Source organism: Balaenoptera ricei, chromosome 12 (assembly GCF_028023285.1).
Source record: "Balaenoptera ricei isolate mBalRic1 chromosome 12, mBalRic1.hap2, whole genome shotgun sequence".
NCBI lineage: Eukaryota > Metazoa > Chordata > Mammalia > Artiodactyla > Balaenopteridae > Balaenoptera > Balaenoptera ricei.
Genome location: NC_082650.1, coordinates 32,201,751 through 32,223,343, shown reverse-complemented (window position 1 = coordinate 32,223,343; position 21,593 = coordinate 32,201,751). Strand labels below are relative to the sequence as shown.

At 39.8% G+C, this 21,593-nt stretch overlaps 1 protein-coding gene across 22 annotated transcripts in view; it reads right to left on the bottom strand.

The window, feature by feature from the left end:
- The window catches only part of EPB41L2 (erythrocyte membrane protein band 4.1 like 2), a 214,631-nt gene that overhangs the window by 154,610 nt on the left and 38,428 nt on the right, over nt 1-21,593 (bottom strand). The window contains exon 2 of one of the 22 annotated variants that reach the window (XM_059941210.1): nt 1,796-1,909. The exons of 19 other annotated variants lie outside the window; for them this stretch is intronic. The gene's annotated coding sequence lies outside the window, so the exon portion shown is untranslated. Of the gene's footprint in view, nt 1-1,795; nt 1,910-11,839; nt 11,921-21,593 lie in introns of those variants that run through there. 2 more of the 22 variants (XM_059941212.1, XM_059941213.1) reach the window with 2 other exon arrangements.

Sequence of the window (21,593 nt, the reverse complement as noted above, 5' to 3'; positions counted from 1 at the left end):
CTATGCCCACATCTTACCCACCATGCTTAACAAGTCTGTCTTACTCATCTCTGCATCCCCCAGAGCAAAACACACACCACTTTGCACAAAGTCATGCTTAGTCCATTTGGGTAGAAAGAAATGAGGGTATAAGAAAACACCTTTAAAAATAGAAACTGAGGGCTTCCCTGGTGGCGCAGTGGTTAGGAATCCGCCTGCCAATGCAGGGAACACGGGTTCGTGCCCCGGCCTGGGAAGATCCCACATGCCTTGTAACGGCTAGGCCCGTGAGCCACAACTACTGAGCCTGCGCGTCTGGAGCCTGTGCTCCGCAACGAGAGAGGCCGCGACAGTGAGAGGCCCGCGCACCGCGATGAAGAGTGGCCCCCGCTTGCCACAACTAGAGAAAGCCCTCGCACAGAAACGAAGACCCAACACAGCCAAAAATCAATAAATAAATGAATTTATAAAAAAATAAAAAATAAAAAAATAAAAATAGAAACTGAGGGCACCTATTTTTCCAAACAATTCCAGGCATCATTATCTTATTTTTCTATTATCCAAGATAATCACCTTAATGATGCAATAAAGTAAGCCTAATATTAAACTAAACGACACTCTAATGGAATAAACACTATTTTGGCACATTTATAATGAGAAATCTCATGCCATCTTTTAAGATTCATACGAAGAAAATGTGAGGAGTGTAGGACTTACCATCTTCACCTGCATGATTGGTTCTCATGGGTTAAGACTGACCTAAAAGGTTGTTATCTTCAAAAAGGTATTGAATTCTAAGAGAAGCAAGAAGAAAATAGAAATGCCTCTGAAATAAGTCCTATGATAGTATGTTTTGGGATATACAGTCCTCCTGAATCATGTAAGTTTAGGTCTGGGAGGTGCCTGAAAAAATAATGTAGCCAATCCTTTGTATCACAAACACCAAAGAATCTAAGAAATTCTAAACTGAGCTAAGTGACTGAGGGATTTTTTTTTTTTTTTTTTTTTTTTAAAGAATATTGTAAGAAAAGGCAGAAACCTAACCTCCTGGCCAGGTATTTCTCATTTGCATGAACTTATTATATCAACCAGGTGATGAGCTCACATTTCTGAATGAATCTGCCCCTCAGCGTTTTCTCAAATGCAGCTCATTTTTCCAAAACACGCTTTCCTCTTGGTTTTTCTTTTCCCAATGCACCTCACGCTGTGGAGCTTCCAATTCCCCACAGGCTTGAAAACAGTAAAAAAACGTAGACTAGTGGCTACCTTTTTTTTTTTTTTTTTTTTTTTAAACTACAGGCATTGTCATATCTCTCCTTCATGCAAAGCATTCATCAGATGGAAGTATGGAAGATCTTCTTCCTTTCACCACTCAAGGTGGCACAGAAAATGAGGGCAGAAAGCAGGAACAAGGAAAAAGTGAAGGGGTACCTGAGCAAGAAAGCAGCAGCCGTGGCTATCAGACCAAAGCCATAAGACAAGAAATGCACTATTTTATTCTTCTGGAACACTTAAATATATTGTGTAACAGTCACAAAGAACTTTTAGGATATGCCTATATAAACACAATATAAGCTTATCTTCCAGAAAAGCCGGCCAACCCAAATACCAGAATCTGGACCGTATCTCAACCAGCTCTGCGGCTGGTGCCTCACTGGTAGTCATCCTCTACTTACCTTTGCTGCATAACAGGGCCCTGTGAGATAGAATTCAGGGATATTCATTCCGTCTTAGGAGAATGACACTGTAAATAACTTAAATACCACTACCTCTCATGAGGTCAAAACAGAGCACCTAAAGAAAAACACCGACTCACATTTACCAGGGATGGATTCACTGGGTAATCACTCGAGCTCCTCGGAACTCACACGTGCAGCCCAGCTCTGCGATCACTGCTACCACCTTGCTCGTTGGCACGATCCAAGGACGCCTGGATTAAGATAAACGCCTTAAGTAGCAGTGCTGACACAATTCAGTTCCTAACGCTTATGTCAGAAGCGGCCCAGCCCCGGGTCAGGAAATAATACGACCGATACTAGAACCCAACGGTAGACATGAATATCTTTAGGAGGTAGTGTTCCTTTTCCAGTCGTAAAATTAATTCCCAAATTATTTTACTCTTTTCACTGAACCAAAGAGAAACAGGTGGAAAATAATTCCAAACAGCCTGGAAAGTATGCAGAGCCATTATTACTTCAATATAATGAATTTAAAAAGACTTCGCAAGAGAAATAAGATCACACTCTAGCAACACGAGACTTCTTTAAGGGAAAAGAACACACTTGTGCAGGCACACACATCACACAAGTGTACTTGGTCCCTGAGTGATGTGGGTGCTGCCCTGTGCTGCTAGCTCCTAGAATTGGTCTCCTTTTGCATCACATGTTCTATGTCCTAACACTTCTCCACAGTGAGCAAGTTGGGAGATGGGGAGGCCTCCACACCTATTCTAAGGCAAGCAGCTTAGAGACAGGAAAAAAAGGAGTTGATCAAAAAGGAGATTCTTTATACTACACTGAACAAACTTTTTGGAATAAATTAAGCACAGCATCATAAGAAACGCAGAGCACTGCCAGAAAAAAAGAAATAAACAGAATTTTCTTAATTCTGTTTCTTCCTACTTTAGTCACTCAGGCTATTTCCATTATATTCCTCCAACACTTAAGCTGTCATCTCTAGTGGAATTTCCCCACCCACCCCAATCATTTGAAAAACTTCTGGAAAAAAACCAAAAGTATAATCAACTTTGCCAAATGACATTCAGATTTTGTCCCCACCCTAATATTTGGCTATTCATCCCTATTTCTCGATCTCTTTCCATTCTTACTCCCTTTCCTTCTTCCCCCAACTACAAATATATCCCAGCAATTATTTCCTTTCTTCCCCACTCCCTACTCCTGAGATTTTCAACACTAAATTTCTTCATTCCCCTCATCCCACCTTCAATTCTTCTCTCAATACAGAAAGTCAAGAAATGTACAAAATCATAAGTCTTCAAGATGCAGAATTTAATATGCTGAAGATTTCTTGTAGAGGAATTTTTCCAAGAAAAACAAAAACAGGATTCTCCATCACCTACTCTTCAGACAGCCCTCCAGGAGCCCTCCCGTCAGCTGTTTTATATGGTTTCTTCTAGATTAACTAAGGTCAAACAGAGGTGACGGTGAGTCTGAGGCTGTGTGTGCCAGTATATTGCCTGAATCCATAACAACTGCCTCAAAAAGGACATCTAAATACCCACTGACCAAAGCAATGTGCAAATCATGCTAGACTTGCTTTTTCCGCAGAGATATTCCTGAAATCCGCGTTACCAGCAGGACTATCAACTCACAGAGAGGAGAGAGGAGGCCGTGTTCCCTAATTTGCCTTAAATGTGTTCAGAACTCTTTTAACAAGTTATAGTAATAATAGGGTGAGCCTACAAGGTGCTCTGCTAGTACTATAGAGATGAGACAAAGCGGAGGGGAGAGAGGCAGAAGGAAAGAAGGAAAATGACAAGACAGCATCCTTGTCCTTGAGGAGCTGAGACTTCAGACTGCTCATACACACAACCCCGTGGAAAGTTAACATTCATAATGTGCCCACATTTCAAGATAACAGTAGAAGAAATGCCGTTAAGACTTGTGTGAGCAATTGCCAAAGGAATTATACAGCTAAGAACTCCTACAGGAATTCAGCAAAATAAGGCAAATATAATTCCAGAGCAGAAGAAATTTGGCATAGGAGATGATAACTAACAGTTTGGCAAAACCACTAAAAAGTTTGAAGACATTTATTGTTTTAACATGGCAGAAAAGAAACACTTCAAAGACACTTACGCTTAGTGTAAAACATACATTTTTAAACTTCACTCCTTTCAGGTTCACATCAAATAATCCTAAAATAGCAGCAATCCAGCCATCTCATAATGGTTTCTAAACTTCTCCAAATCACTTGGGGCAAATTAATTTAACTACACAGGTGTGTTTCGGTAGTCTCAATGTTTCACTTTTTTTCAGACTCAAAGTTATATGAGATGGATTATAAATTCTCTGGGGCAATGCTTTCTAATTTACCCTAAAGGATAATACTTCACAAATTTTCACCAGTAAAATAGGCAGAATGGGATAGTTAAAAGTATACTGGACTAGGTGGAACCAGTTCTAATTCCAGCTCTGAAAGTCATGGGAATTAAGAGCAAGTCATTTAACTTCATTTTACTAAATTTTCTCATCTATAAAATAAAGACAGGGAGGATTCATTACCTCTTAAAGTACCTCATAGTTCTAAAGTTCTACATGCTAAAAAAACTACTTGGCATGGCAAAACCAAACATATAGTATGAGCCCTACTTTGTGAAATGTATACAAATACGCATTTACTGAAGTATTTAAACCACTGAACGTACGGTTATAAATAATAAAAACAACATAATATTAAGTGATTATGTCTGAAAGTGGGAATAAGGCTGCCTTTTATTATTTGCTTCTCTGTATTCCAAGTTTTATTCAACAAACACATACATTTATCATGAAAAAGATTCAACCCCTTGAATCCAAGCGTGACATTTGGAATCAGAGCTCTTCAGCCTCTATGAAATACACTGGAAATCAGAGTTCTCTTGGAAACATTACAGGCCCATCTTGGATTAGGAGGAAAGTAGAGGCGGAAAGCCCCTCAATTTTGTTTTTCCACAACTACTTTTCTCATCTAGTCTGAATCCCCTCCTCTGTCCCCACCCTTCCGCATAAAAATCTCTTGGGAGTGACTGAAGGCAAGTAACCTAAAACTGGAATTTCTGGAAGTGCGTGGTTTTCCAAAAGCACTGTATTTTCATCTCCCTACTTCCACACACACACACACCCAGAACTGGATTTCATACTTATTTTGCAACAAAACCTCACAGCAGTACTTAAACATCCTTTAAAAAAAAAAAAAAAAAAAGGCATGGGCAGGCTATATTAGAAAAAAAAAAAGAATGATTTGGCACCTGTGGAGGTGATGTCATTACCAGCCATGGCTCTGAACTGTCTCTGGAATGCAGCTTAGGCCACCCAATGCTATTTAACATAAAAACACAGTCTTTCCTGGCCCAAGAAACCTCACATTCACACTTGACTGTACTCTGCTTAGGAATCCAGCATTTACAACTTTTCAGCTTTAAACATTTCGTAGAGCACAGCAGATACCGTCAGCACCATCCTTGAAGGTTAAACTTTAGCAGCTCTAAACCGTTATTTAACAACCAGCAGGCCTGAGAAGGACTAATTCTGCACGCCTGTCTATAGGCAATCCCTGACGCATGATAGGCCAGGTTTTGAGTCACTGCCTTGGGGGGGGGGGGGCAACATACATGCACCCCAACCCAAGAGGAAGTGAGGACTTGGTTGGGGACGGAGTGAGCACAGTGGGGGAATGAGATGAGGATGACAAAAGTGAAGCTGGAGATGAGAGCCTCAATCCTTATTCTGTAAAATGAAGCTAAGAAAATCTAATTCCTGGCTATCTGTACAGATAAGATAAAATAATATAGAATGATGGTTTCTGACATAAAGTAAACTCTAAGTAAATGTTAGCTATTATTATTTCCCCCCCCCCCCGCAGAAACAGTCATTAAAGGGAATACTAACTCCCCAGGCCTGCTTAAGAAGGTCCAATTAATCTATATAACACACCTGAAAGTACTTGAAAACTTAACTGCAAATTTTAACACTTCTAAGGAAAACACACATAAGCAGTTTCACCTGAAACACATTTGCTCCCCAGAAGAATGAGTGGGTGATGACCCTTTCTGCCATCCTTCATTCATACTAGACAGCCCGACGAAGAACCCTGATCCCACCACTGCTCCAGCCAGGGGCCCACCCAAAGATGGGGCACCCGACCAGGGGTCGGCATGGCAACTCTTGGAAACTGTGGATAAAGATCCACGGGAAACTGGGCCTCCACCCAAACCACCGAACTCCCCACTCCACCGTGCCCTGATCCCTTTTTTAAGAGCCACGGAACTGTGGCCACCTGCTTCCCACTGCCAACACCTGACCAACATGGTCCAGTATGAAGGGAAACGAAACGCTCCACCTCCCGAGTTCAGTCTAGAAAGCCACACAAGGCCTTACAATTTACTGTCAAGATTTTACTACTCAAAGCAATGGGAGATGGAGCAGGAACATCCAGATGTGTTTGTCTGTTTCACTTCTAAATGGAAAGCCAAGATCATACTGGGATGCTAATGCTAATTTATTTTTAAAAAATCATCAAGACAGCAGAAGGAGAAAGAAGCCAGAACTTATATCTCACAATTCCCACGACTGTCTACTTGATCTTTTACTGAGTTTTGTCCCCTCACAACCATCTAAAAATTAATTTTCAATTTTATACAGCTGATTACGTGTTATGTGGTCACCATAACTCTAAGTTGCAGAAAGCTCTCTCCCTATGACCCAGAGCACATCAAAAGCCCCCTCTCCTCACCCCCCAGCTTTTACAGAATTACAGGATCTTGGCGATGACCCACACGCTGACTTTTTTCCAATCTATTTCTCTCAGTCTGACAGAGAAGCTCCACAGACCCAGTGTGGAGCCAGAAGGTCAACCAATACCTGGGCCATACTTTCCTCTACCACCCGATCACGTGTAGTCTCTACTAGGGGAGAGGGGGGCTGAATCCCAAACCTAGAATGCATTCCAAACCGAAATTGTTTTTATTACCCATACTCCTACCTACTCCTTTCTCTAAGGCACAGAGCAGAGGGAGTGTGTGTGTGTGTGTGTGTGTGTGTGTGTGTGCGTGTTGGTTCCTACTTTAAAACCGAACCCCATGATCCTGCCCTCCGCACCCTCTCAGTTACCCATTCCCACCGTTCCCAAACACTAGCTTTCAATTTTTTTCTGTGACCCAGAGTAAAACATTTACATCCCAAACCAGTTCACAAATACACAGTAAACACATGCAATTTTAATGGAAACACAGTTTTCAAATGGTCGCTCTGATCAGGCCTAAAGCCTAAGCCTAGGCAGTCTGTGCCAAATCCAGCCCCAGCCCCTCTCCGCAGTGAGCCTTCTCCCTGCCAGCGGGCTGCCTCAGCGGAAAAAGGGGCACCTCTTTCCTCCCACTCCCCTTTCTCTTTCCTCTCCCACGGGGAAGATTCATGCAGTGGCAGAGCTCCACTCCAGCCAGGGAGGTGGATCCAAGGTACGATAAGTGCTGATGGAAAACTTTTCCCAAAGGGGAAGCCTTCTTTTTTCAATTCAGGTAAAACCCTGTAGAGGTTAGATAAGGCCCCAACTCTCATGTTGTTTACTCATTTTCTAAATGCCAGTCATGACCTTCTAAAATGATCTCTTGGAAAATCCTGCCCTAGAGCTATATATGATCCTACCGTTATCTCATTTTCGTTCGTCCCAACCTCTGATCCCCTTCCGTCCTGCTTCTTGAACCACCACCCCCAACTACTTTGACCCTGAGCGGCCGGTGCCTCCACCACCTTCCCGCTGCCCTGTCTTCACTACCCTCCTTCAGCAGCTTGGATTCCACGGGCCACCACTAGACCCTCAGCTCCCAGCCCCGCTGTCCTCCAGCACATCTGTGTGCTCTGTGGCTCCACCTAACTCCAGCCTTACTTCAGCCTTGCACCCATGACGCCACACAAAAAACATGTGATGATGATAACTTTTCTCCATTCAAATTCACGGCCTCGAACTTTAACAGGACTCCTAGAGACCTCCAGATATATCCTACGACAGTTCCCTAGTCAACCCACACTGCCACTCTCCTGGACACAGATTTCACACTTGTACGTAGAGCAAAAAAAATGACAGACAAAAAATATTTGACACTGGATATTGGATCTTCCTATGATCTCAGCCACAATCTAACCACAGCTGTCCTCCAATAAGGAAAACCAGAGTGTTCAACAAAGTCAATGTTATAAGTAAAGAAACAAAAAAGTTACTAGACATTCTTTTTCTTAAAAAATCTGCCCAGTACAAGGCTGACTTCCAATATTAACAAGTTTAAGGGCATTTAACCATTAAAGAAGAAAAGAAAAAGTCTCGGTTTTCTCTTATTTTACAAAAATGTTTGGTAATATTCTCTCCTCAATTCTCTTACCAAAGTAGTCCATGTGCAACTCTGCCCTGCCTCTCTAATCACTGTCAGGCATAATAGTTCATTGTCCAAATATAATTTGTTCAGCCATGCAAACACCTGCGCAATCAGGCATGTTCAATTCGCAAGGGACAAGTCCAACGGCGTGGCCACAGTGACAAGCACTGGTGCCTGGCTAGTGGGCCTTTCGCTGAAAGAAACAGCTTTTCCCATAATTATCTCTGTTTTGAATCAAATTGTCTAATAAATGTTTTTATGTAATTCAACAGAAAAACAAAACAGGTGGATTACAGAGTTGCTATTTATTCTAACCCAGGCCACTAACAGTGGCACTCAGGCACATAATAAACCCCAGAGTAAAATAAAGCTATGTCTCTTGAAATTCAAGGGCCAGGAGAAGTGAAAGCTAAGGAAGCAAATTTGCCCAAGGAGGCAATACAAGGTCAAGACCAGAACTCAATGTTCTGTAAGAGAGCTGCCACAGGGAAATCACTGCAGGGTTTCAAGGGTTATTTCTATCAATTTAAAACTCAGTTCTTGCGACTTCCCTGGTGGCACAGTGGTTAAGAATCTGCCTGCCAATGCAGGGGACACAGGTTCAATCCCTGCTCTGGGAAGATTCCACATGCCACGGAGCAACTAAGCCCGTGCACCACAACTACTGAGCCTGCGCTCTAGAGCCCACGAGCCACAACTACTGAACCCGTGTGCCACAACTACTGAAACCCACACACCTAGAGCCCGTGATCCACGACAAGAGAAGCCACTGCAATGAGAAGCCCGCGCACCGTAACGAAGAGTAGCCCCTGCTCACCGCAACTAGAGAAAACCCACACACAGCAACGAAGACCCAACGCAGCCAATATCTATCTATCTATCTATCTATCTATCTATCTATCTATCTATCTCAGTTCTTCCTGGAGGGGAACAGTACACGACCTGACTACTCAGTTGAGAAATCTACACTGAAATCACATATGCCAGCAAATAGGCAGATTTGAGAACACGCAAAGGCTATATGCCCTTCAGAGCAAGAGGGCAATTTAGCTTAGAGGAACCTCAGGTAAAAGACATGAACACCACTTAGACCTGCAGATATGGCCAAGGCCACAGGCTAGCCTTCCCGCCTCAGTCACCCAGACTGCTAACGTTTTTTAAAAAATAAAAAATGTGCACAGCACAAACAACACCAATAAGGTCATGCTAACATAACAATTCCTACCCTTCACTTACTTAGGCTCCTTTCCCGGCACCCTGAGTTTCCAAAGCTCTATGAACTGTCTTCTGTTACTGAGTTTTAAGATTTCTAAGGTGTTTCTTCGTCCTCTTCCTCCTCCTCCTCCTCCTCCTCCACTCATCCACTCCATGTGTAGGGAATGGCCACTGTATACCGAGCACTGTGCTAGGACACGTAACCTAGTAAGGGCCGCAGGAGAGGAAGCCAATGATTACAACTCACTCTGAGAAATACCTACTTCAAGCAACCTGCAAAAAAGCAGACGAGCAGAGAATGATGGTAAAATCCGTCTCTGAAGGATGAAGATGCAAAGAAAGTAGGTACAGCATCCCAAGTACTCGCAAAGACATCAAGATACCGGTACAGGTTGCTCCTTGCAACTTGTTACATTTAATCAAAATCACAAAGGTTAGGCCCAAGAATTCACAAGACAATATAAAGCAAAAGTCAGTCAATTTCCCTACCAATATGGCAGCTCTGTGATAGCTATTGGACCTAGAGATTTCTTCTTTTTCAGATTATCTGAAAATTTCATTCATCCATTCTATTTGTTTTCAGTTTACAAAAGCTAATCAACAGATGCCACTGTAGATATGTGTGGGCCTATGAGTGGGCCTATGAAGATCACTCACAATTGTATCCTCTGAACTCAATATAACAGTGAGAGGCACACGACGACCTTCATCCCAGTCAAAACTTTGGTGGGTATTCCTTCCATTCTTTTGCTTTTCTCCCACCCCAAGCTAAGGTATTTCATGTACCGTTCTTAATAGGTAGTCAACTAATCCTGGCTAAGAAAATGGCAGATAATAGTTGAAGGTGTGATCTCGTCTAGGTCAGGATAGGGGATGAAGGTAAGGAGCAGCTAGAAGACAGAATCCAGTGCAAGGTCAACTTGTGTCATTTGGCTTAGGGCTAGGTGAGCAGACAGATGGATAGCCTCTTCCGCCACCTCCAGAATAGAGAATAAAAACTTGCCAAATTAACAGAGTTGTTTTTGTATTTAAAAAAAAAAATCTCACAGGACTTCTCTGGTGGCACAGTGGTTAAGAATCCGCCTGCCAATCCAGGGGACACGGGTTCGAGCCCTGGTCCGGGAAGATCCCACATGCCACGGAGCAACTAAGCCCATGTGCCACAACTACTGAGCTGCGCTCTAGACCCCCCCGAGCCACAACTACTGAAACCCGTGCTCTGCAACAACAGAAGCTACCGCAATGAGAAGCCTGCACACAGCAACGAAGACCCAACACAGCCAAAAATAAATAAATAAGTTAATTTAAAAAGAAAAACTCACAAAAACAGAAACAGTTTCTAATAAGATTTGGTCTGTGCCCTGTGTTAGCTAGGTCAGGGTATTTCAACCTCTGCACTCTTGACATTTTGGCCAGATAATTCTTTGTTGTCTGAAGAGCTGTCCTGTGCATTGTAGGATGTTTAGCAGCATCCCTGGCCTCTACACAGAAATGCTAGTAGCGCATCCTCAAGTCTTGGCAATCAAAAATGTCTCCAGACATTGCCAAATGTTCCCTACAAGACAAAAATCACCTACCCAGCCCCATTCCGGTTGAGAATCACTGTGCTAGATTATGAGCACCAGCCCATTTACTAAATAAAGAAGACACTGATGTTGATGAACAGGGCAAAATATTAAGAAAAGGGTGATGCCTTAATCAGCTATTGTCTGTAGTTTAATGAAAAGCTAATAGATATCCCCAACAGAAGAGGGAGGTCAAAATTAAGACCAAAAAAGTAAAGTCTGGAGCATTTAGGCAACAATAAGTATACAGATGCTCAGGTCTGGTGAAAGCTGCAACTGAAAAAGAGCTTAGTGAAAACATTAAAACTAAATCAAACCAAGTCTATCTTTATTCCACATATCCAAGCCCATTCTACCAAAAAAAAAATCTTTAACAGATTTTAATTCTACAAAATGAGTATCTGAAATAGTAATTATTCTGATATAATTAGTAATGCACAGACCAGACTCCAAATCCTGGCAGGTTCCAACCATTTTCTAGTTACCTGACACCCTAAGCTTTTTCCCTCTCCAGAGGAGTAAACGACATAGCCAATGTAAGGACATGAGCATGGTGCCCGGCACACTGTCAGTACCATTAAGTGGTAATTACCAGTAGTTTCACATATGTATTTTATAAACATACTTCTAATACAAAATGGAACACGCCACCCAAGTGAACTAAGAAAACACACGCCTAATAAGTTAACTGAAAAAATCCGTTCCTGTAAAAACACACGCCTTAGATGCCAAGATTTACCTGCACTTTTTAAGGCAGGAGAAAAACAGATTACCCTCCAAGCCCATGGTTACAGTAAAAGCAAAGTATAAATGCTGCCCTTTTTTAAGTACCACACTATGCACCACTTGGGCTACCTCCAAATATATTTCCCCAGGTTTTTATCCAAGTCAACCAAAACACCATTTTAAGCAGCTGAGTTTTAAAATTCACTATATAAAATTTCTATAAAGCCCGACAATCAAGTAGGAAAGAAGAGCATTTTCTCACACATACCCAGAACCAGTTTGCAGTTGCTGTTTTTGCCTCACAGAAGTTGTTTTCCAGCCGCAAGCTACTACAAATTGTTCAGACCTTTTGGCAGCAACACAGGAAACTGCCCTTTTCACCCGTTCTCCCACAAAAATGTAGTCAATTTCTAGGCAGGCCCATCTCTCAAGGCTACTTGCTTTACGGAGCCAAATACACACCATTTTTCATTTAGCAATGTGAAAGGGTCCCAAATATTTTGCATTTTTGTGAAGAAAGCTGAAAGTCACCAGAAGACCTGTGGGCAAAGCTCTGTATTAAGTCAGCTCATAAACTGCTAACGCCACACTTTACACCGGCATTTGAAATTTACAGGGCATTTGGCACCACAGCTGTTTCTGTTTTATCCAAATCATCCCGGATGCAATAGGCAACATGTGAAGCCATTTCCTGAGCTTAATTGTCCTTGGCTTCTCACTATTCTCAATTTGTCATGTTTCAAATAAGTAGTCAAAGTAGGTCCATCTGCCTTTTGATTAAAAAACAAAAACAAAAACCTCATATCTTCTCTTTGAATCTAGGGTTTTTCTACAATCTTAAGGATCACATAAAGCCACAAAGATGAAGTTTGTCTCAGCTTAACATTCAGGCATACAAAATCAATCTATATTTTTCTCCTTCCATTATTTCAGCGGAGGTGAGGGCAGGAGGTGGTAAATTACTCAACAGCTGTAACATATTTAACTTCTAAAAATAAAGGCAAAATTGCCTTTTGAACGCAAAATAAAAGAAGAACCTTTGAAAACCAGAAATTCCTTTGTATCCCTTTTGGCTTAAAATTTCACAGATCATTTATAAATAAACAAATCCAAAATAAACAAACAAACAAACTGACCCAAATGGCAAAAAGGCATCTGCAGTTACTCACAAAATAAAGCTGGACACTACTCTGCCCTGGGAGAGTCAAATGCCAAAATGCAATCTGGTAAACCGAGCTCATAATTCACAAACTGAAAAAGAAAATCAGCCCAGTATTTTCCAGGGAACGTTTCCTGTCTCCCCAGAATGACTTGCAACCTCAAACAAGTTCCAATCATGACGCAAAGGTAACTTCTCCAAAAGGGTACAATGTCAGAAACTGCCCAGAAACCACACAGACAAAAATGATAAGCAAACTCGATTCAATTACACACACCCATTACTTTGATTTAATAAAAGACAACCATATTTTTCAGAGTCCAATATTAACAGTAATTTAAAATATGTTCAAGTTCAGAACTCCTTTTCAAAGGTACACTAAATTTTTCCAGCAAATAAATCCTACAGACTATACTGGGAAGAAAACTAGAAGGCAAACCAAGGAACCCAAATTGAAAATTCAAAGGCAAAATCTTACATGTCTAGTAGGTAAAGAGACCTGGCTTGCCTGAAGCTAATAAGTACAGGAGGCACACCCTGTAGGTTATCTTTCCAATTTAAATAGATAAATTGCAGGTGTAAAACAAGCACTAATTGAGAACATGCTTTCATTCACTGCTTGCCTTAACCGGTGATAAACCAGACCATCTTTCATCTCCTTCCGCAAAACAGAATATCAAAGAGATTTCGCACTACTGTTTATCAGCTGAACAGCATCTTCAAAGTACATCTAATTGTTAATGTTTCTGAGAAAGTGTCTATTGAAGGAGTAGGAAGAAATGGCCTCCTTGTTAGAGATTTCTTTACCCTGTGGGGTCTGAGGTAGTCAACACCAGCATGAAACAGGGTGTAAGACAATCACCTAAGAAAGAAAATCATTCCTTGAGTTAACTGTCTACCTCTTCACAAGACTTACTTTCAAATAAGTAAACAACAACAGAAGAACAGCTGCCCCAAGGTTATCCAGAGGCCTGGCATAAGAAGTCAAGTTCACTGTTCAAACACATGGGTTTTCTGGCCCATGTTAGAAAAGTTCAGCCTGGGAACGTTTAATTCAGATTTGAACTAAACGGGCAATTGAAGAATCTCTTTACTACTGTTACATTTTAAAATTTCTCACACCACTAGAAAACTCATCCTAAAATATAACTGGACTCTTTTAAAAAACAGCAAAAGAGATGAAAAATGTACAATCGGTCACTAATTTCTGTCAGTTCTCATCCTGCTTTCACCTATATTCAATTAGTATTTATTGTGCAGTTACTACATTAAAAAGCACAGCTAACACTGAGAGGGGTAAAGACTGCACAAGACAGAGGTGTATTTACTACCAAATAGGTGATGTCTGCATCTGTATTTACACACAGTAAGTTGAGGGTGTTTTGTGTGTTTTTGTTTTCTTAAGTATCTCTGTGTGGTTTACTTTCTATGTGGCAAGAGCACTGAAGGCCCTTCATGTGTCTAAATAAAAAACTCTACACACATTTGGCTTCAATAAAGCCAGCAGTCTCTTGAAGATAGGTTCCAGCCATGAATTGTCCACATTTATGTGCTGGAAAGGGTGAAAAGGGCAGTTTTCTGTGTTGCTGCCAATGGGCTGAACAATTCGCAGTAGCCTGTGTTAGAGAACAACTTCTTTAAGAAGACCTTCAAGCTGGCTTGCTATACTTGTGCAAAATAACATGCTTTTTCTCCATTTACTCTTATTTTGTTACACCTTTTCCAGTAAAACCCTTCCCTGGCATTTTATAATCATGGTTTTAAATGATCTTGCTAAGGAAAAGAATGTTTGAAAATAATGCTTAACAGGTTAACTGAAAACCAATTTCAGCACACACCTAACATTTGAGCATTAAAAGTCTTTCTAGTCTTCTCCATCCATAATATTAATACAGTACTAACTTTGTCCAGGTATTCACTTCTGGGAAGTTCTTCCTGAATGCACCTGGCAAACATTTAGTAAGCACTTAATAAGGAAACACACACATACACCACCGGGCTGTTTATGCACTGTGGAGAATACCAAAATGAATGAGAAAAGCTCACAGCCCTTAAGAAACTAATCTAGTAATGCAGAGAAAGAGAAAGGGCAGAATTCTGAGGCTGGAGGCGGGGGAGGTGTCAGAGAATCTGTTTATTTTTTGTAAATTTACTGGATGATTCTTGTGCATACTAAGGTTTAAGAACGAAGGTTTAATGTTTAAGAACTAAGATTTAAGGTTTGAGAACTGTATTCACCCCCGCCCCCAAAAGGCAATAAATTAGTAAGTCATTATTCACTTAAAAAAAGAAAAAAAAAAAAGACACCACACTAGATCACTCCAATTAGACAGTCACTATAGCTATATTTAAAATATCACTTCTTATGCTGCATAAATGAAGTACACCTAGACATTAAATTGTGTATTGGAAAAATATAAAACTATGATAAAAAGAACTAAACTAAAACTCAGGTAAGTCCAACTAATGCCACTTAATTTGAATAAGAATTAAAATCCTGACTATTATCTCAGAAATCAATTAGAATAATTAAATGAAAATATACATGAAAATGTTTTGCAAAGTGCTTTAAAAGCTTAGCTTATTATTGGTCAAGGAACAGCTCTATTTATAATATCCGCAGTAAAGAAGACCCTGTCAGGAATAAAACAGGCAATGAACTAACACTGGTTGGATTTTTAAAAAAATCTATTTTTGGCTCCAGAACCTTTACTGATGAGTAGAAAATATTTGCCCAGGTTTACATCTCTCAGTAGCCAGGTGGTGACATTATTTGACATAGCTTCAATACTGCTTTCATACTTAACATGAATATTATCATCACATTCATAGCCTGCATCTTTAGTTCAAGACTAAGTCTTTCAGATTTATCTGTGCTCATATATGTAACTTCACGTAGTTCATATATTTAAGTCATAACATGTCAATGACCGCTTCTTCCATGTCTCCGTGCAAAGGTACAGGAATCTCTAGGGTACCTACCTAGTGGAATGCGGGCTAGTGTGATATGGTCAATTTTACTTGCTATTGCCAAAATGTTATCCCAGGATGGTTGTCCCAATTTATATTCTGACCAACAGTGAATGATAATAACAATTTCTCTACATGTTTCCCAACATTTGATATTTTTAGACTTATGGTTATGGTTAAGTCTCTGTTTTAACTTGGATTTCCTAGCTATTAGTGCTTACTTACTGGCCATTTGGTTTCCGCTTCTGTGAATTGCCTCCAGTCATCCTCAATTTTTCGATTAGGTTGTCTTTCTTTTTCTTATTAATTTATAGGAATTGTTTGCATAAGCTAGCTTTTAATCTTTGTAGGATACAGGCTAGAACAGACCATTTTTCTCATATTACTACAAGTATGGGAGTAAGTGATTCATGGCTGACATGCCTAGCCAAGAATGTCACCAAGGAACTGGCCTTTTATCCTCCTGCTCTGCCATCTTTAACCAGTACCTTCAGCTTTTTCATTGCAAGACAGCTGCTGCAGCTCTAGACATTATATCCATATTCCAGGCAGAAGAAGGAAAAAAAAGGAAAAAGAAAAACCAGACCCCATATTCAGGAAGCAACGCTTTCTCAGAAATTCTTAGCTTACATCTCATTGCTCACAGCTGATGACTTCTGAAGGGCCTCAAAGAAGACAGCCATTTTTAAGTGGGCATAAAATTAGTAGAGTTAGTAAAGAAAGACGAAAAAGCAAGGTAGGCTACTAATAATGTCTTTCAAACATGCCTTACAAACATATTCGTAGCCCTGTCGTTCCACTGCAGTATATTTTCATGTATGGAAGATTATTTTAATAGAGTAAAATTCCTCAATCTTTTCCTTTATCATTTGTGCTTTCTGCTTCCTACTCCCAAACAATGCTTACATTTTCTTCTAAGAATTTTAAAGATTGGCTTTCCACCTTTAAGCCTATCTATAATGCATCTATAATGAATTTGGGGATATGAAGTAAGGAATGAAATTTCATCATTTTCCTGTATAAACAAATAAGTGGACATACCAGCCCTGTTTCTTTCACCTTTCCGTACTGATTTAGACCACCTCTATAATATAACAAATTTCCTTTCATTAGTTTATATGAAGTTTCTGGCTTATAGCAGGTTCACTGGTCTAATTATCTATCCTTGCCCCAACAGTTTTTTGGTTTGTTTTGTTTTTTTATAAATTTATTTATTTATTTTTGGCTGTGTTGGGTCTTGGTTGCTGCGCATGGGCTTTCTCCAGTTGCAGCGAGCGGGGGCTACTCTTCGTTGCAGTGCGGGGGCCTCTCATTGCAGTGGCCTCTCTCGTTGTGGAGCACGGGCTCTAGGCGTGCGGGCCACAGCAGCTGTGGCACGCGGGCTCAGTAGTTGTGGCTTGCGGGGTCTAGAGTGCAGGCTCAGTAGCTATGGCGCATGGGCCCAGTTGCTCCGCGGCATGTGGGATCCTCCCAGACCAGGGCTGGAACCCATGTCCCCTGCATTGGCAGGCGGACTCTCAACCACTGCGCCACCAGGGAAGTCCCACCCCAACAGTTTTAATAGCTTTGATATGTGTGGTAGGGCAAGTCTTCCCAACTTGTTCTTCAAAATTACTTTGACTATTCTTGAACACCTGCTCATTTCCACATGAATTTTAAGACCAACTGTTCCATAAAAACCCTGCCTGGATTCTGAGTGGACTTTCACTGAAATTATTGATGTATTCAGGGAAAACTGGTATGCTTATAATAACAAGCATTCCCATCTATGGACAATGAACAGCTCTCCATTTACTCAGCAGCCATTGTTTTACATCCTTCAATGTTCCATAATTTATCCATAAAGGTTTTACACATCTTGTTAGATTTGTTCATAGATACTCTGCATTATTAGGAACTAGAAATAAGATCTTCTTTACATAGCATTTTTAAGTTTGGCAATCCATGATTCAACTGAGTTTTGCACACAAATATTATATAAACCATGAAAAATAATGTTGATTCTTCCTTTCCAATACTTATGCTCATTTCTTTCTTATATTGTATTGACAAGTTTCAAGAACCACATAAATGACTAAAAGTAATAATTTTTTACTTTGAACTTACGAATATTATCATACTGTTAAGTATAAAGTTAAATATTATTTTGAAAAATATTATTTAGCATATTAGAAAATTATACTGCATTCCAAATTTAGTTAGTATTTTCATGAATGTTGGCATTTCATAAAATGCCTATCTAGCAAAACAATTATATGTTTCCCTTTCAGTTAGCAATATGATAAAATCTATTAAAGGAATATGAAATGGCATATTATTCCTACATTTTTGAATTCTACTTGGTTATACCAGATTTTTTTTCTTTTTTTTACTGGGTCCTTACGTATATTTATGAGTGACATTAGCCTATAGTTTTCTTTCTTTTTCTTTTTCCCATTATTCTGGTCAGTATTTGTTATCAGAGTTATGTTGGTCTTAATATTTTAAGAACTATGCTTTGATATAGTTCTAGAACAGTAAGGGAGTTTTCTGTTCCATGGTAATATGAGAACACTTCCCTATAGTTAGGCCCAGCAATTCATATTTTTCAATCTTTTCTATGATTATTATTTTCAAGATTTTCTATATCTTCTGGAGGAAAAATTTATATTTTCCTAGGAATATTTCTATTTTGTTGGTTATTTTCTAAATTATTACCAGAAGTATATCTTCAAAATATCTTCTACTAGGTTTAAGAGTGTAAAATTTTTTTCTCATTTCTTTTCCAGCTATAATAGCTAAATGTTTACCCTTTATTGGGCAACTTCCCATCTCTCCCCCACTCACAGAATTAGCTCTTAGGTACCAACTCCATTTTTTTTTCCTCTTCTAATTTTTGTTCTTGTCATTAATTCCCTCTTCCTTATTTATCAGGGCTTATTCTTGGTTCTCTTTCTGTTGTCTTAAATGTAATGCTTAGTTCATTTCAGTTTTTTTTATTCATTTAATATGACAGTAATTTAAAGCTATGAAAGTCTGGTTTCAGCTTTTGTGGCCTAAGTTTTGCTATGTAGTGTTTTCCTTGTTACTGTGTTCTAAATAATCTATAATTCTAGTTTTTATATTCTTCTTGACCCAAAGTGGTTTCCTCTTCCTCTATTGCTTACACGCATTCCAAGATGTTACAAACACTGGAGTTACCCACAGTTGAATAAAACGACAAAAAAAAGACCAGTGAATTGATTTTCCATGCATCTCTCTCCATATTTGGTGAGAGATGCCAATCAACAATTTAGGCTCACTCTCTATATGGCGTCAACTAGCCCATCGCTGATGATTATAATCAAAGTTGCTCAGCTTACTGATAGGATTTCCCATGAGCCCCTCGCCCTTCAGCTCTCACTGTGCTGCTCACACTCTTGAAACAGTTCTTGAGCTCACCTCGACCCCACCCTCTCTCACCCACTTAACGTGGTTTAGTGAAGCTCACCCAGAAGAATACCATTTCACTAGTGAAGCTCACCTGGAGGAATAACATTTCAGCAAGCATCATCTCAAGACTGGAGGACTTCCTATGTTATATGCTGGTGGTTCAAACTATCTGTTAGAAGCTATAGCAAGCAAGAATAAATGAAAAACACTAAAAATCCTACACAGACTCAAAGAACTGCATTCCAATACCCTCCTGAGCAAAACCCTGGTGAAAATCACGAAACTAATACAAGACAAAACAAACAAAAAAATCAGGAAATATGGAAGGTATACACCCAAATACATAGTAACTTCTTTTTTCTAAAAAAAAAAACCAAACCAACCAACCAACCCTAAGGAAAGAGGGAATCCCCTTTAAAAATGGTAATAATAAGAGCATCAGCTAATACTTCCCTAACACTTCCCATGTACCAGGCATTCTGCTGAGAGTTTTTGCATATATTAACTGATCTAATCCTTACTAAGACCCTATGAAATTGGTTCCATTCTTGTTCCCCTTTCATAGATGATGAAATTAAAGCACACAGCTGCTAAGTGACAAACCCAGGCGTTCTAGTTCCGGTAGTGATCCTAATTACTACACTATACACCACATGCTCAATACCAGCTCCCATGGATAACTGTCTATCAGCTCTATAGTCAAACCTTCATAAAGTCTCTCATCAAAGGGAACAATCTCTTAATTGCTTTATTTTAAATAATAAATTACTAACATGCTTGAGTTCAAATCCTGGCTCAACCAATCAGCTGCTATACAAATGATTTACTCTCCTTTCCTCAGTTTCCTCATCTGCAAAATGAATTTTTTTTAACTTTTTTTTTTAATAAATTTACTTTATTTATTTATTTTTGGCTGGGTTGGGTCTTAGTTGCTGTGCGCAGGCTTTCTCTAGTTGCAGCGAGCGGGGGCTAGTCTTTGTTGCAGTGCACGGGCTTCTCATTGCAGTGGCTTCTCTCGTTGTGGAGCATGGGGTCTAGGTGCACAGGCTCAGTAGTTGTGGCGCAAGGGCTTAGTTGCTCCGCAGCATGTGGGATCTTCCCAGACCAGGGATCGAACCCATGTCCCCTGCATTGGCAGGCAGATTCTCAACCACTGCGCCACCAGGGAAGCCCTGCAAAATGAATATTGATAGCACCTATCTCATAAATTGAGTGTGGGCTTTAAATGAATTAAAACATTCTAGTTATACTACAGAACCTGGTACATGGCAAGCAATCTGTGTCAGAACCATTATAAGAATAGTGTAATCACCATTAATCCATTGTTCCTAGATGGTATTTCCTTCCAATTATAAAAAGTCATCATATGTAAGCCTTTTAAAAATCTTTTAAAAATCAAATTCTATAAGACATTGTGGATATTACATATATTAAGTAATCAAATATGTCTCTGGATATAAAATTCTTGTGATATCATCATATCAGATTCAACTCTAGAGCATGATTTCCATGAAAATAGGAATTTGTGTCTGTTTTGTAAATCATTCTATTTCCATCACAACACTGCTTGGCACCAATACGTGTTTGTCGAATAAATGAGTAAAAAAGTGCTTAATCTCAAGCAATTTAGAAGAAAATAAAGATGTTACATCCTGGAAAACTATGTTAGATAAAAACTTTTCCACAAAAAGTTTCATGAAATGAAAGAATGGCAAAAGCAATCCTTCCATATTGATGAATGATATACTGCTATCTTAATATATATGTAATTACTAAGTAGTAAATCAAACGCTTAAAAGATTTCATTATTTCATCTACCCTAAAAGTTTATACACCCACGATGACCTAAAAATCATCTGAAGGATACAGCTTTTCTATGTATTTCTTTTCCTGCTGTCCTTCATCTTCCCTCCAAAATTCCATCTAATCCTCAGGGAGCCAAAGATTTCAGTGGATACAAATACAAACTTCCCTTTCTTGAAAAGAACTCTATGTCCACAGGATTATTTAACTTTCTTTTCATATCAAATAAATAAACCTTTTTAAAAACAAAATATTAGAGAAATCTTCCAGCTTACAAGTGGCAGGCAGCCATTATTATTTCACTCATTCAGGATCTATTTATTGAACACTCCCTATGACTCAGGCACTGGGCTAAGCTCTAAGAAAGGAAGAAGGTACGACACAATCCATGTTCTCCAAGCACTCCCCGTCACTGATGGAGACAGGCATAAAGGCATAATTACAAAGCAATATGAAAGGTCTACAACGGGCAGGATCATAGAGGAAGGAGAAGCCATCTGCTGCGGGGGCGAGGGCAGTGCAAGAAAACTTCACTAGGATGAGCACCCTTTTAACTGAACTTTGAAGGTCAGTAGAAGTTTAACAGGTGATGACAAGGGAAAATAGGCAGAGGGAGTAACAGATACAAAACCCCAAGTCATGGAACAACATGGCATGTCCATGTGGAGAACGAGTAATT